We start from the raw sequence: 16,219 nt of genomic DNA, 5'->3' as shown, positions 1-16,219 counted from the left end.
ATCTCCAATTGAATCCAGTTCACGTCTCTGAACATGGCGTACAGGATTTCTTCATGGTGTTCTTCTGGCATGCTGATCTATCTTAGCCACCTACCACAGTGTGCTCCTCTGTGGTACTGTAAAGCTAATTGAGAACAGATACAATGTGTTTGCTCTTTGTACTCTCAGTGCTCAGCACAGTGCTCTAACCTATTTGAGCTTTATCCCTTTTCTCCAGTCGTATTGTAGATGGGCTTATTACCTCTTACTTCAACATACCACCACTTTTATTCTTCTGTGCCTCTGATCCTACTGTTCTTCTTTGCCTGGAGCGTACCTTTTAGCTTATAAAGTTTTGTTCGTGCTTTAAGACCTATCTTAAATATCGTCACTTATGTCAAGCCTTCCGTGAAATCTTCAGATTGTTATTCTTCTACTTCCAGAGACCTTACTTCTTTACTGTAGTATTTGCTACTGTTTACTATAGTAATTTATATTTCTTTTTTGGTAGTTTTAATTCCTAAGGGAAAGAGCTATGTCTTACTCATTTCAATAGGCCTAGAAATTTACATATGTATTGCCTGACACTGTGGAATTACCTGACACCTGGCTAGTTGGTTGAATGAATGACTCAAAGCATGTTATAAATATTAGACTATTTCCCACACTTACTTCCTGCAAAGTTTATGGCAAAATAGAAGCCATGTGTTAAATGTTGAACTAAGGCAAAAACCTTCTGAATATTAGCTTATTTTGAAGACTATAGGAAAGGATTTTAGGCCAGACATGGTGGCTCGCACCTGTAATCCCAACACTTTGGGAAGCTGCAGCGGATGGATCACCTGAAGTCAGGAGTTGAAGACCATCTCAACTTAAAATATAAAAATTAGTAGGGTGTGATGGTGCACACCTGTAATCCCAGCTACTCGGCAGGCTGAGACATGAGAATTGCTTGAACCCAGGAGACAGAGGTTGCAGTGATCTGAGATTGTGCCACCACACTCCAGTTTAGGCAACAGAGTGATATTCTGTCTCAAAATAAGAAAGAAAGAAAGAAAAAGAAAGAAAAGCAAGAAAAGGATTTTTATATATAAAAGGTTTTTAAATCCTCACATGAACATTAAGGTTAGTGGGCTGATTTTTTTTTTTTTTTTTTTTTTTTTGAGACAGGGTCTCACTCTGTCACCCAAACTGGAGTGTGTGGCACGATCTGAGCTCATCTCAACCTCCGCCTCCCAGGCTCAAGTGATTCTCCTGACTCAGCTTTCCAAGTAGCTGGGATTACAGGCGCATACCACCATGCCCAGCTATTTTTTGTATTTTTAGTAGAGACGGGCTTCCACTATGTTGACTAGGCTGGACACGAATTCCTGACTTCAGATGATCCACCCACCTCGGCCTCCCAAAGTGCTGGGATTACAGGCGTGAGCCATCGTGCCTGGCCTGATTTTTTTTTTTTTTAAATATTCTACAGACCTAGGTTTTTTTCCAATTTAAAAAATTATGGTAAAATACATGTAATAATTTATCATCTTAACCATTTTTAATTGTAAAATTCAGTGGTATGAAATACATTCATATTCATATGACTGGGTGTGGTGGCTCACGCCTATAATCCCAGCACTTTGGGAGGCTGAGGTGGGTGGATCACCTGAGGTCACGAGTTTAAGACCAGCCTGGCCGACATGGCAAAACCCTGTCTCTGTTAAAAAAACAAAAAATTAGCTATGCATGGTGGTGAGTGCCTGTAATCCCAATTACTCAGGAGGCTGAGGCAGGAAAATTGCTTGAACCCGGTAGGTGGAGGTTGCAGTGAGCCGAGATCATGCCACTGCACACCAGCCTGGGCAACAAAAGCGAGACTCCATCTCAAAAATAAAAATAAAAAAACAAAAACAAAAACAAGAAATATATTCACTGTGTTCTGCAACCATCATCACCATTCATTTTCAAGACTCTTCGATCTTATAAAACTGAAACCTCATAACCATTAAAATAATTCCCCATACTCTACTCCCCCCAGTTTTCCCCAAAGCAGCCACCATTCTATTGTACTTTTTATCTCTATGATTTTGACCTCTGTTAACTATCTCATATAAGCAGAATCATGAAATATTTGTCCTTTTATGACTATCTTATTTCACTTAGCATAATATCCTCAAAGTTCATCTGTGTTGTGGCATAGGTCAGAATTTCCTTCCTTTTTCAGGCTGAATAATAATTCCATTGTACTTACATGCCACATTTTGTTTATCTGTTCATCTGTTGATGGACATTTGGGTTGCTTCCACATTTTAGCTATTATGAATAATGCTGCTACGAACATGAACATACAGATACCTTTTCAAGACCCTGCTGTCAGTTCTTATGGAGTATATATGCAAAAGTGGAATTGCTGAATCATATGGTAATTGTGTCAGGGATTTCCTTTGAAAATCTGATGAAGGCTGTTATACCCTGCCCACAGAAAAAAAGAACATGTATATCTGTGATACCATTTTGCATTTATTTCAGGAGTTTTCAGACACTTAATTATCTGCGGGAAAAATAATTGTTGAGATTTATTCCATAGAAATAAATTTACTCACTTTAAAGCCAAAAAAAAAACTATCTGTGGACCCATTCTTGAGAGCTGTTGCTGTGAAAGTAAAATGCCTCAGTTAGAGAAGTTCTTGGCAGTGGAAAGGGTGAAACATACTAAGAGATTGCTTCAGTCACTTGGATAATGTGGTGGTGGTAAATTATGCTGAGGCAGGAGTTAATATTTTGTCATCTACTAGCTTCCATTTCCTTCCTGTCTCTGTCCTTTTAGCAAGAACATCAGGAAGTTAAAGCCACATCCTGTCAGGCCTGTTTGTTATCCTGGTCTTGGGCCAGTAAGCAGGATAGATAATTAGAATAATAGTTATCAGGCATGTACTATGCCTTCTTTATTTAAGTTCACTTGTTGAGCTCTTGTAACATCCCTGAAGAGTAAATAACTTTCAGTTTTTCAGATGAAGAAATGAACAAGTCTTCATTTCCAGGAAGCTTTCTCTGATTATCTACCTCAGCTCAGAGAACACTTAGTTTCCTTCTCTCTCAGTAGACTCTTGACTCTATGATGGCACAGGCCAACTCTTCTTACTTCTAATGAGGCAATATAGTGTAGTATTTCAGAGCATGGGCTTTTTAACCAGATAGCCAGATTGCCTGACGTGACTTGGTTATATTTAACTGTCTGTACCTCAGTTTCTTTATCTGTAAAATGGGAATATAAATAACCATGTACAATGCTTAACACAGTGCTTAGAGCATAATAAGTTTTCAATACATGTTAGTATTGATCGTCATCATCCCCAACACCAAGTTCAGCGCTTAGAGTACAGGATTTACTCAATAGCTGTTCACTAAATATTGGTTGGAGTAGCTGAATGAACTCTATCTCTAGTTGACGAGAGAATGGGGCTATGTAGCCAGGTAGCCAGATTCTGTGTTCCTAAATATGTAGACCTCTACTTCAGTCATAAACAAGAACTGATTTTTTAAAATTTCTAAATCCTAGCATATGGTTTGAATTTTTAAAAATTTTATGTTTTTGTTCAGTTCAAATATCACTAGAAACCATTATGTCTGGATAGTTCATTGCTTATATTATCAAATCTGGAACTCTTTTGCTTATATGATCCAACTTGATGTGTTTGTGACACTCTAAAGATCTGTGACACTGACATTTAGTGTCAGGTCTCTTTTGTGACTTTGCCTTAAGAATGGTGTTACTGTTGAAATAACTGAAGCTCTAGGTTGTGATGTGCATTTCTTTGGTAGTAAGGAGACAACCTAATTCATATTCACATAAAGTGTATAGTTCATCATTTAAACCTCTGTTTTGGGAGACTCTCCTTATTTGAAAACCTCCTTGCTAAAATCTGAACCTGTGCTGTCCAGTATAGTAGCCACTAGCTGTGTGGTGATTGAGCCCTTGAAATATGGCTAGTCCAAATTAAGATGTGTTGTTAGTATAAAATATACTGAATTTCAAAGATTTAGAATGAAAAAATAGAATGTAAAATATCTCGTTAATATTTTTTAATCTTTATTACATTTTAAAATATTAAAATAAATTTCACTCATTTCTTTTTACTTTTTAATGTGTGCCTATTAGATCATTTAAAAATTACATAGGCTGGGCATGGTATCTCACGCCTGTAATCCCAGCACTTTGGGAGGCCAAGGCAAGAGAATTGCTGAGCCCAGGAGTTGAAATCAGCCTGGGCAACAAAGCAAGACCCAACTTCTATTTAAAAATTAATTAATTATTTAAATACATAATCTATGTGTCTTTTTTTAGACCTGTTCTGTTCTGAGTTAGAATTATTATACATTTCATTTGTTTTACTATTTTGCATCTCTGGTAGGTTGCTAAGGGGCACTTACCTCTTAATACAGCAATAATTGTTGAGATGTATTATACAGTCTGTCTTGGGAAAGCAAAAACATCTACCAAGAAATTTCAACTCCTGGAGGATTTAAGAGTCACAGTCTCCACTGACATACTGGAGTCTTGATTGTCATCACTCCAGGTGCTTTATTACAGCTTTCAAAAAGCCAGTAAATGTTGTACTTTTATACTGGTAAACAATGTAATGGTAATAATAATAATAATAGCTGAAATTTATTTAGCACATACTATGTGCCAGGCATTGCTCTGGAGTCTTTCTAGATGTAACATAAATTAATCTTGCCCATCAACTTTATTATCCCTATTTTGTACTTGAGAAAAATAAGATTTTGTTTTACATTTCTGTTAGTTTTTTTTTTTTTAATCTCATTTTGTAAGGTTTTTTTTAAATCTCATTTTGTCCTGCTAGATAAGTAGAAGAAATTATTATGGATTTGCAAAGTAAATTTGTATTTCTGGCTGGGCATGGTAACTTACCCCTATAATCCCAACCCTTTGGGAGGCTGAGGCAGGCAGATCACCTAAGGTCAGGAGTTTGAGACCAACCTGGCCAATAAGGTGAAACCCCATCTCTTGCTAAAAATACAAAAATTAGCCAGGCATGGTGGTGCATGTAATTCCAGCTTCTCCGGAGGTTGAGACAGGAGAATCGCTTGGACTTTGGAGGCGGAGGTTGTAGTGAACCAAGATCGTGCCACTGCACTCTAGCCTGGGCAACAGAGCAAGACCCTGTCTCAAAAAGAATAAAAATGTATTCCTTCTTTGAAAAATGAACCATCTAATTTTGGGTCCTGCCACTAAGGGGGTATGCTTTGTCACACCACAAAGTTTCTGTTTTTTCTGATTCTAGTTAGGCTCTCTTTTTAGAGACTTATGCACATAAATATATTCTCGTACTTATTTTTTAAAATAAAATCTATTAAAAACAGCCAGTCTCTCAGAACTAAATAAGAATATTAGTTATTCCCATAGTGACATCATGGTTTTATAGCATTTATCTTAAATTTTTATGATTAATGCCTATTAGTTTTCCCCAGCAAACTATAAATAGGGGTCCAACTGCAGTCTTGTTTGGAATACAGTAGACCTTCAATAAATATTTGTTGAAAGAATGAAATAATACATATCATATAAAGATTATATAATTAAGGCAAGTTGTATTTATCTTTTTTATTTTTATTTTTGATATAGGGTCAGGCTCTGTTGCCCAGGCTGGAGTACAGTGGTGTGATCATGGCTCACTTCAGCCTTGACCTCCCAGGCTTAAGCAATCCTCCCACTTTAGCCTCCTGAGTAGCTGAGACTACAGGCATGTTCCACCATACCCAGCTAATTAAAAAAAAAAAAAAAAAAGATAGAGACAAGTGTCTCACTGTATTTCCCAGCATGATCTCAAACTCCTGGTTCAAGTAGTCCTCCCACTTCAGCCTCCCAAAAGTGTTGGGATTACAGGTATGAATCACTGTGCCTGGCAAAGGCAACTTTTAGAGTAATTAAAAACTTAAGGTAAAAATAAATGTCTTTGCCCTGAAACTTTAACTTAAGCTTTTGTGGACTACGAATTCTTGTTTTATTTTTTTATTTTTTTTTTATTTTTTATTTTGAGACAGAGTCTTGCTCTGTCACCCAGGCAGGAGTGCAGTGACACAATCTTGGCTCACTGCAACCTCCACCTCTCTGGTTCAAGCGATCCTCCTGCCTCAGTCTCTCGCGTAGTAGGAATTACAGGCATGCGCCACCACGCCCGGCTGATTTTTGTATTTTTACTAGAGATGGGGTTTCACCGTGTTGGCCAGGCTGATCTTGAACTCCTGACCTCAAGTGATCCACCCACCTTGGCCTCCCAAAGTGCTGGGATTAAAAACATGAGCCACTACAACTGGCCATGAACCATGAATTCTTATCATGAAAGGTCATGTAACTTTAAAATGGTTTGAATTAAAAGCAAAGACTTTCTCATCAGCTTTCTATAGTTTTTACTATAATCTAGCTCAAAGCTTCCTCAGTTCCTAAGATAAGCAGAGTCAGGGTGTTTTATTGGCTTTCTAGCAATTGTCATCAGCTTTCTGAGCATTAAGAGCCTCTGCTTCCTCTCTTCCTCCACAAGCCAGACAAGAAAGAAGAGCTGTGTGGCTAAATAATGTTACTCGGAGTTCAAAGAAGAATGTCTCAGAAACCTCTAAGGGATTTACCATTTCCTGCATATTAAAAGTCTTTCTTGGCTAGGCACGATGGCTCACGCCTGTAATCCCAGCAGTTTGGGAGGCTGAGGCAGGCAGATCACCTGAGGCCAGGAGTTCAAGACCAGCTTGGCCAATAAGGTGAAACCCCATCTCTACTAAAAATACAAAAATTAGTTGGGTGTGGTGTTGCATGCCTATAATCCGAGCTACTCTGGAGGCTGAGGCAGAACAATCACTTGAACCCAGGAGGTTCAAGCAGTGAGCCGAGATTGCACCACAGTCTGGGCTTCAGCGCAAGACTTTGTCTCAAAAAAAAAGAAAAAACAACAGTAAAAGCCTGTCTTTACCTAGTACAGAAGTTATTTTATAATCTTATTCTGATCTACCATTTCAGCGTTGTTTAACCACACATGAACCCTCCATCTTAGGTAAGTTAGTGTGTCTAGAATTTTCTCATCTCTCTACTTTCTTTTTTAGTAATTTTTTATTGTCATAAAGTATACATAACATAAAATTTACCACTTTAAAATTTTAACCACTTTAAGTGTACAACTAATGACACTGAATTGTACACTTAAAATGGTTAAAGATTTTTAAGTGGTAAATTTTAATTTTTAAATTTTGTTTTTAGTAGAGACAGGGTTTCACTGTGTTGGCCAGGATGGTCTCAATCTCCTGACCTCATGATCCACGCCCCTCAGCCTCCCAAAGTGCTAGGATTACAGGCGTGAGCCACCTCGCCCAGCTGGGAATTTAAAAATTTTTAAATGTACTTAATCTCATTAAATACATTCACAGTAATTGTGCAGCCATCACTGCTATAACTCTCCAAAACTTTATCATCTTTTTTTTTTTTTTTTTTTTTTTTGAGACGGAGTTTCGCTCTTGTTGCCCAGGCTGGAGTGCAATGGCGCGATCTCGGCTCACCGCAACCTCCGCCTCCTGGGTTCAGGCAATTCTCCTGCCTCAGCCTCCTGAGTAGCTGGGATTACAGGCATGCACCACCATGCCCAGCTAATTTTTTGTATTTTTAGTAGAGACGGGGTTTCATCATGTTGACCAGGATGGTCTCGATCTCTCGACCTCGTGATCCACCCGCCTCGGCCTCCCAAAGTGCTGGGATTACAGGCTTGAGCCACCTCGCCCGGCCAAAACTTTATCATCTTAAACTGAACAATCTCATTGGAATTGATATCAACTTACTTCAGTCCCATACATAACTGTGCTCCTCACCAAGTATGGTGGCTCATACCTGTAATCTCAGCAATTTGGGAAGCCAAAGTGGAGGATTGCTTCAGGTCAGGGCGACATAGTGAGACCTTGTCTCTATAAAAAATAAAATTAGCTGCCTGTGGTGGTGCACACCTATAGTCCTAGCTACTGGAAAGGCTGAGGCAGGAGGACTACCTGAGGCCAGGAGTTCGAGGGTATAATGAGCTATGATCACACCAATGCACTCCAGCCTGGGAAACAGAGAGACTCTGTCTTTAAAGACACAAACAAAACTCTGCTCCTATACAGCTCCATTCTCTGCAACACCCACCCCCCGACTTTTTTTTTTTTTTTTTTTTTGAGATGGAGTCTCACTCTGACGTCCAGCTGGAGTGCAGGGGTGCGATCTTGGCGCCCTGCAACCTGTGCCTCCCGGGTACAGTAATTCTCCTACCTCAGCCTCCCATGTAGCCTGCTACCACACCCAGCTAATTTTTGTATTTTTAGTAGAGATGGGGTTTCACCATGTTGGCCAGGCTAGTCTCGAACTCCTGACCTGAGATGATCCACCCAACTCAGCCTCCCAAAGTGCTGGGATTACAGGAGTGAGCCACCGCACCTGGCCCATTCTCCCCCCGTTATATTATTGATGTCACAAACTGTATCCTTATACATTATATATCTACTAACATTCTTTTTTTTTTTTTGAGATGGAGTTTTGCTCTTGTTGCCCAGGCTGGAGTGCAATGGTGCAATCTTGGCTCACTACAACCTCTGCCTCCCGAGTTCAAGCAATTCTCCTGCCTCAGCCTCCCAGGTAGCTGGGATTACAGGCATGTGCCACCATGCCCGGCTAATTTTTTATATGTTTATTAGAGACGGGGTTTCTCCATGTTAATCAGGCTGGTCTTGAACTCCTGACCTCGTGATCCACCTGCCTCAGCCTCCCAAAGTGCTGGGATTACAGGTGTGAGCCACCTTATCTGGCCATCTAACAGATTCATAAATTCTTTTTTATTCATTTGTCACTTAAATTCTGTAGAAAGTATAAAGTGGAGTTATAAACCAAAATTACAGTAATACTAGTTTTTATATTTGCCCATGCATTTACCTTTACTGGAGATCTTTTTATCTTCATATGGCTTTCAGTTACTATCTAGTATCCTTTCATTTCAACTGGAGGATTCCCTTTAGCATTTTTATAGGGCAGATCTAGAAGTAATGAACTCCCTCCACCTTCGTTTGTCTGGGAATATTTTAATTTCTCCCTCATTTTCTGAAGTACAGTTTTGTTGGGTATTGAATTCTCAGTCGACAGGTTTTTTTCTTCCAGTATTTTAAATGTATCATTTCATTGCTTTCTGACCTTCAAGTTTCTGCTGAGAAATCCATTGATAATCTTAGTAAGGATTGATTATATATCACAAATTGACAAGTTGCTTTTCTTCTTGCTTGCTGTTTTCAAGATTCTTTTAACAGTTTGATTATAATGTGTCAGTGTGAGTCTCTCTGTGTTCTACTTGGAGTTCATTGAGCTTTCTAGATTTGTAGATGCAGATCTTTTATCAAACTTGAGGAGTTTTCTTCTTAGTTTCTTCTTAGTCTACTTCTTACTGCTGTTTTGCCAACATCATCTGTGGGTTTTGGGTTTTGGTTTTTTTTTTTTTTTTTTTTCATTTTTTGGAGGTGGAGTCTCGCTTTTTTGCCAGGCTGGGGCGCAGTGGCATGATCTCAGTTCACTGCAACCTCTGACTTCCTGGTTCAAGTGATTCTCTTGCCTCAGCCTCCTGAGTAGCTCAGATTATAGGCATACGCCACTACACCCAGCTAATTTTTGTGTATATATATTTTTATATATATATATAAAATATGTATATATTTTATATATATATATAAATATGTATATATGTACATATGTATATATGTATATATGTACATATATGTATATATGTATATATATATGTATATATGTACATATATATATATATTTTTTTTTTTTTTTTGAGATGGAGTTTCACTCTTGTTACCCAGGCTGGAGTGCAATGGCGCGATCTCAGCTCACCGCAACCTCCGCCTCCTGGGTTCAGGCAATTCTCCTGCCTCGGCCTCCTGAGTAGCCGGGATTACAGGCACGCGCCACCATGCTCAGCTCACGTTTTATATTTTTAGTAGAGACGGGGTTTCACCATGTTGGCCAGGATGGTCTCGATCTCTTGACCTTGTGATCCACCCGCCTCGGCCTCCCAAAGTGCTAGGATTACAGGCTTAAGCCACCGCCCCCGGCCTAATTTTTGTATTTTTAGCAGAGATGGAGTTTCATCGTGTTGGCCAAGATGGTCTATATCTCCTGACCTTGTGATCCGCCTGCCTCAGCCTCCCAAAGTGCTGGGATTACAGACAGGAGCCACCATGCCCAGCCTCTGTGTTTTCTTATATAAGCTCTATCTCTAGGTGAAATGCCATTTTCTTACCTGACATCTACTCTTTCTTTCAATGCTTCCCTGAAGTCTCTTACCTCTTTCACACAGTATTCTCAGACTGGAGTAATTTATATTGATAAACATGACATTATTATCTACACACCTCACTTGGCAATTGATCATCCTGCCTTCAGTGATACCAAGGAGGCCTTTTCTAACCTTCTTCAGGGAGTCAAGTTCCCATTCTCTGTATTTGAATAGCACTCTTACCTGTCTCACAGTGCTTACCTGTTGTAGTAGCTAGTATACTACACTGTAATTACCTCTTTATGTTCGTCTTCCTAACCCCTCACACCAGGTGTGTGTTCACATACACTGAATCAAGAGCTTCTTGATGGCAGATGCCTATCTCACTGCTTTTATGTATCCCTAGAATATAGCACAGTGACAAGTATGTAATAGGATTTAATATATACTTGTTGAGTCAATAGATAAGTTACATAGTGGTATATTCGATTTTATTGTGTATTTTCTCTTTTGCCCTTCATAGCAGTCCCATATATGGTTTGTAAAGTAGATATTCATTTTATAGATGCAGAAACTAGAATTTATAAAGAGTTTGTTGGTGTTTATTCAGCATATATATAAACCAGATGTGTTGGCATAAATTATATAACCCTGCATGCAATTGTGAGATACAGGTTTTATTATCCCTCTTTGAAGAGAAGAAAATGGAGGCTTAAAAAAATATGAAATGACATACCTAACTGGAGCTAGTTTAGGCAAAAAGAAGAATTCGATGACTCCATATAATTGGAAGAGTTAAGGTATAGGTGGGTAGGGAGGAAGGTTAGAAAGAGAACAAATAGGATATGTATATAGGTATATGTATGTAGAGAGAGAGGGAGACAACGAGATTTATTTTAAGAAATTTTTAAGATTACAGGCGCTGACAAGTCTGACATCTGTAGGACAGGCTGGCAGGCTGGAGACCCAGTGAAGAGTTGATTTTGCCTCTCAAGTTTAAAGGCAGTCTGTGATAGAATTCCTTATTCTTTGGGGAACCTTGTCTTTCTCTTAATACCTTCAAGTGATTGGATGTTGTCCACCTCCATTATTAAGGATAATTTACTTTACTCAACTCTACTGAGTTAAGTGTTAATCTCACCTAAAACATACCTTCATGTTAACATCTAGGGTCATGTTTGTCCAAATATCTGCGTACTGTGGCCTAGCCAAATTAACCCATAAAATTAAGTGTGACAGGAGCCAGGGCTTACTACCTAGAATGCTAGCTTCTGTAATTTGTTATTATTATTAATAGTAGATATGGTAGTGGTAATAATACTTTATCAGTTCCAAATAAAGGCATCCTAGATAAAGATTCTGACTGCTTTGGCATTGGTTACAGGCTCATTCTTGAATTAATCTCTGTGATTGTGTGGTAGGGTACTTTGACTGATTAAGCTTCAACTGGGAGCCAATTTCTGGCCAGTCATTGCCCACAGAGGTGGCATCTTCTGTTTGAACTATATAAGTAGAAAGACATTAGAAGAGGCAGAAAGAGGAGCAATTTCCTAAAAGGGTTGCTGAATCCTAGAAGGAGATAGGGTCGGCCAGAACAAATAGATGTTACTACATGATATAAGGTGACTTATGATAGAGTTAGTATTTTAGTATTTTGGGGCCTACTTTTCTCCAAATCTAATGGTTTCAAAACCATATAGTGGGTTTCTAAAAGTAGAGAGTAGATTATTTTGAATGGTATTCAGTTAAGATTTTGGGGCCAGAAATTTTAGTGTTGACGTTATTTATTCTATAACTACAGTAGATCAATGTTTTCTAATCTTTTTTATTTTTATTTTTTATTATTTTTTTAAAGACAGGGTTTCACCGTGTTGGCCAGGCCGGTCTTGAACTCCCGACCTCAGGTGATCTACCTGCCGTGGCCTCCCAAAGTGCTGAGATTACAGGTGTGAGCCAGCATGTCCAGCCTCTAACCTTTTTTATAACTCATACTACTTTTTAACACATTTAAAAACTACTTTCACCATTATTTAAAATTCTAAGTAATGTTAATATTTAGGCTCAATATTAATTACTTGACATCTTACATATATTGCCTTGCAAATTCTGAGATGATAGAGATGTTAGCATCCACATATGAAAAATAAGACAATGGCTCTGAAAGGTTAAGTGACCTAATCAAAATGAGAACAACTCTTTCTCAGAAGAGCTAGATTAGAATCCAGGTCTCTAGTTTTTTGTTCTAATTTTTGCTCTCTGTAAGACCCAGATGCCTTACTCAAGACTATCTAATGAGAATAACATGCTTTTCTCTGATTGCTTGTGAGAAAGATTGGCAGTTAAGCTACTTAGTGATTTTTATGGTTAAATGTGCTCCAAGCAAATTTTTATAACTAAGTTTCAGAATTGAAAAATACAGCTTTGTGAGTTTTCAAAACTTTCTAGTTTCTAATGATTTTTAGTTTTTAATGTTTTCTCGTTAACAAAATAGTGGATGCTTATGTTTAGGGGAAAAAAGACATAAAACTGTGTATCTGGGAAGGACTTTGAAGATGATTTAATCTTATATTTGATAGTATTAGAATTGCATCAAAAACTAAGACAGATGGCTTACTCCCTACTCCTAGTACATAGAGTCTAGGAAAATGGAAGTGGATTGCATAGACTCAAGGTCCCTCAGCCTAACTGTCCTTGTGAATAACTTTTGACCATTTCATATTAGATTTATGTATTTATCAACCTTAGGCTTCTGAAAGCCTAGCTTGTGATTTGCCTTCTTTGATAGTTCAGATTCACTTCTTCATGGAATCAGAACTGTGAGCCTTTGGAATACCACAGAGCTGTATTCCTTGCTTGTTCTTTATAGCTTTGGTACTTGTGGATTCCTCAGGATGTGCAAGCATCTTGAGAATGAAAAGAACGAGAAAGATAGCCTAAAATAGAGAATGAGTAGGATCATTTCATTTCCCTTTTCTGGAAATCACTAAGGTGAAGGCAGTAGCTTTTCCTGTCATGACATCCAAGATGAGGATGAGTTGGTGGTTTGGGCAAAATGCTGACACACTTTTTTTTGGGGGGGGTGGGGGCAGAGTCTGACTCTGTTGCCCAGGCTCATCTCTGCTCACTGCAGCCTCTGCCTTCTGAGTTCAAGTGATCTTCCGCCTCAGCCTCCCCAGTAGCTGGGACTATAAGTGTCCACCACCACACCTGGATAATTTTTGTATTTTTAGTAGAGATAGGGTTTTACCAAGTTGGTCTCGAACTCCTGACCTCAAGCAATCACCCACCTTGGCCTCCCACAGTGCTAGAATTACAGGTGTGAGCTACCACGCCCAGCCTTACACACCTATTTTTGAAATAATGCCTTATATCTGTCTTATCCACCTATATTGGTGGGCTCCTTGAGAAGTTGCATGTTAATATTACTTTTTATTGTGGCACAAGATCCTTAAAGGGAAGTGTTTTTAAATTAGTAGTGTTAAAAATAATGCTCGTATTGATTATGTGTCCATCACCTGTAGACAAATACACATGTTCAAAACTGGAGAGAAAGTAAAAAATATGGTCAGGCATTGTAAATGCACCTAATATATGGTTAGATGTTTTTATTTACCTGAAATGAGAAGAATAGTTAAAAAGGTTCAGTGTCATTGCAAGACAACAGAATAACAACTGAGCATCTCTGAAACTATAAACTAGGTCAGTGAGAAAATTATTTGATTTTTAGTCTGATTTACAGGACAGGTTTTCAGTCATAATTTTTTTTAATAGAAAGTGATATAATCGAACATTTAAATTTTTAAAATTTTCTGTTTAGTACTATATATTATACCACTTGGTTGTGATAATAAAAGGAATATTAAAAGACCAGAGTTTTGTTAGATAAACATGAATCAAAAGTTAAATTTAATTGGCTGGGTGCAGTGGCTCACGCCTGTAATCCCAGCACCCTGGGAGGCCGAGGCGGATGGATCACGAGGTCAGGAGATTGAGACCATCCTGGCTAACATGGTGAAACCCTGTCTACTAAAAATACAAAAATTAACCAAGTGTGGTGGCTTGTGCCTGTGATCCTAGCTACTTGGGAGGCTGAGGCAGGAGAATCACTTGAACCTGGGAGGTGGAGTTTGCAGTGAGCTGAGATTGCAACACTGCACTCCAGCCTGGTGACAGAGTGAGACACTGTCTTAAAAAAATAAATAAATAAATAAAAATAAAAATAAAAAAGTCAAATTTAATTGATCTTCATACTAAGAGGAATTAATGCCTAAAGATCTCTATGATTTTTTTTTTAGTTGGAAATGATCTTTAGGATATGTTTAGAGATAGCATCATCCTTTCCTCCCCTTCCCCTTCTTTCCCCATAGACCGCAAATTATGAAGAGAAATGTGTACTCCTCAAGCTTCCTCCATTTTACTAAAACATAGACTGGGCTGTTTAGAGCTGAGTCCTTTGTAATTTGTTTTGGATTTTTCAGCAAGTGAGTTTCCTTCCTTTGCTCTCCCATCCTTCTGTCTGGGCTACTTTGAGTCAGTTTACTGCCTTCTTGTATCCCTGTTTTCCTGCATGCACACTTGATCTGAGCAGACACTGTCAGTGACAGCAGTTAGCAGTAGAGCAGAAAGAATTCAGTACAAACGTGTGCACTGCTGATCTGTGACACTGTAATGTTTTCTATTTTCGTTATTATCTACTTTCAGAAACCAGGAGCTGAATTGATCCTGACCTTGTGTGGAATGCCTCTGAGAATTTGGGATAGGGGGAGGGTGCTAGATTTTCATGTGACTTATCTCTAATATGCTGCAGCAAGACTGAAAATATTCATCTGCTCACATAAGGAGGAAAGAAAATTTCCGAGATTGAACTTGCAGAATTTGTTGGGTATTTTCAGATTTATTTCCCTTGTGTTTCTCTGTTTCTTGAATTTGCTTAATTTGATATAAGGGTTAGAAGTGTGGAATGGCCTTTGCATAATAAATAGGTTGAGATATGGAAGGATCGGGCTGCAACAATGATTTGCATGGTAAGGGACTGTTTAAAATCTCCACGACATTGAGACCCACATTGCAACCCATCTGACAAATGGTTAGTGAGTTCCTTGGCCATCTCAAATATTTAAAAGTAACAGTGTACAAATAGCTTTATTGGTATACTGTCTTCCATACACATCTTAAGAACATTGTGCTGACATATCCAAAACAGTTGATTTTTGTCTACATTTAAAATCTCACCTGAAAAAAGGGTGAGAAATATAAATGAAGCATGCAGTTGTCCCTTAAGTACCTGCTTTGGTATAATTTTCTCACTTTCCTTTATGCTAGAGCTAAGTGGAGCCTGAGCTTAAATTTTGGATTATGTCTGAGATGGAAACTGAAATGTAGTCTTGAAGCTCAAAGGAGAATATTCCGATCTGGAGGACTTGTTAAATGCTGTCTTCCCTTCTCCATGTTGCCATCTTTTACTTTTCCCCCAACCCCAGAAATGTACCACTGCAGAATTCTTTGGGCTTTTTGTCTGATTTTGTAGAAAAGAAAGTGAAGGGAGGTAGGGGTGTGTGTGTGTGTGTGTGTGTGTGTGTGTGTGTGTGTGTGTGTCTGTGCGCGTGCATGTGATTTCCGTACAAATATAAATGGACAGTTAAATTTGTTACATCAAAAGAAACAGCTTTATTTTGCAATTCTGAATCTAAGGTTCCTTGGGATTCATTCATAGCAACTTAGGTCTGATTAAAGCATATAAGAATTTAGGTAACGATGTTTCAAAGTAAAAGTGAAACCCAGCATGTTTGATTTGAAGAGCAGAAGAGATAACTGCAGATGTAGTTCTTTTTTTTTACTTTACATATAGTGTTTTGTATATTTGATCAATTGAATTTGATATGTGGTCCTAAAATAGCTTTTTGAGATGTTGTCTTTGATAGAGCAAATTACCTGTGTATTTCCATTTTCTCTGTTGT

The 16,219-nt window shown here is 38.4% G+C and overlaps 1 protein-coding gene across 4 annotated transcripts in view; it reads left to right on the top strand.

Annotated features, from left to right (window-relative positions):
- EPS15 (epidermal growth factor receptor pathway substrate 15) overlaps positions 1 to 16,219 on the top strand; it is a 176,437-nt gene that overhangs the window by 86,887 nt on the left and 73,331 nt on the right. The gene's annotated exons all lie outside the window — the stretch shown is intronic.

The sequence above is a fragment of the Saimiri boliviensis genome, chromosome 11, assembly GCF_048565385.1.
Source record: "Saimiri boliviensis isolate mSaiBol1 chromosome 11, mSaiBol1.pri, whole genome shotgun sequence".
Lineage (NCBI taxonomy): Eukaryota > Metazoa > Chordata > Mammalia > Primates > Cebidae > Saimiri > Saimiri boliviensis.
The sequence above is the reverse complement of the archived record's forward strand: the minus strand, read 5'-3'. Positions and strand labels throughout refer to the sequence as shown.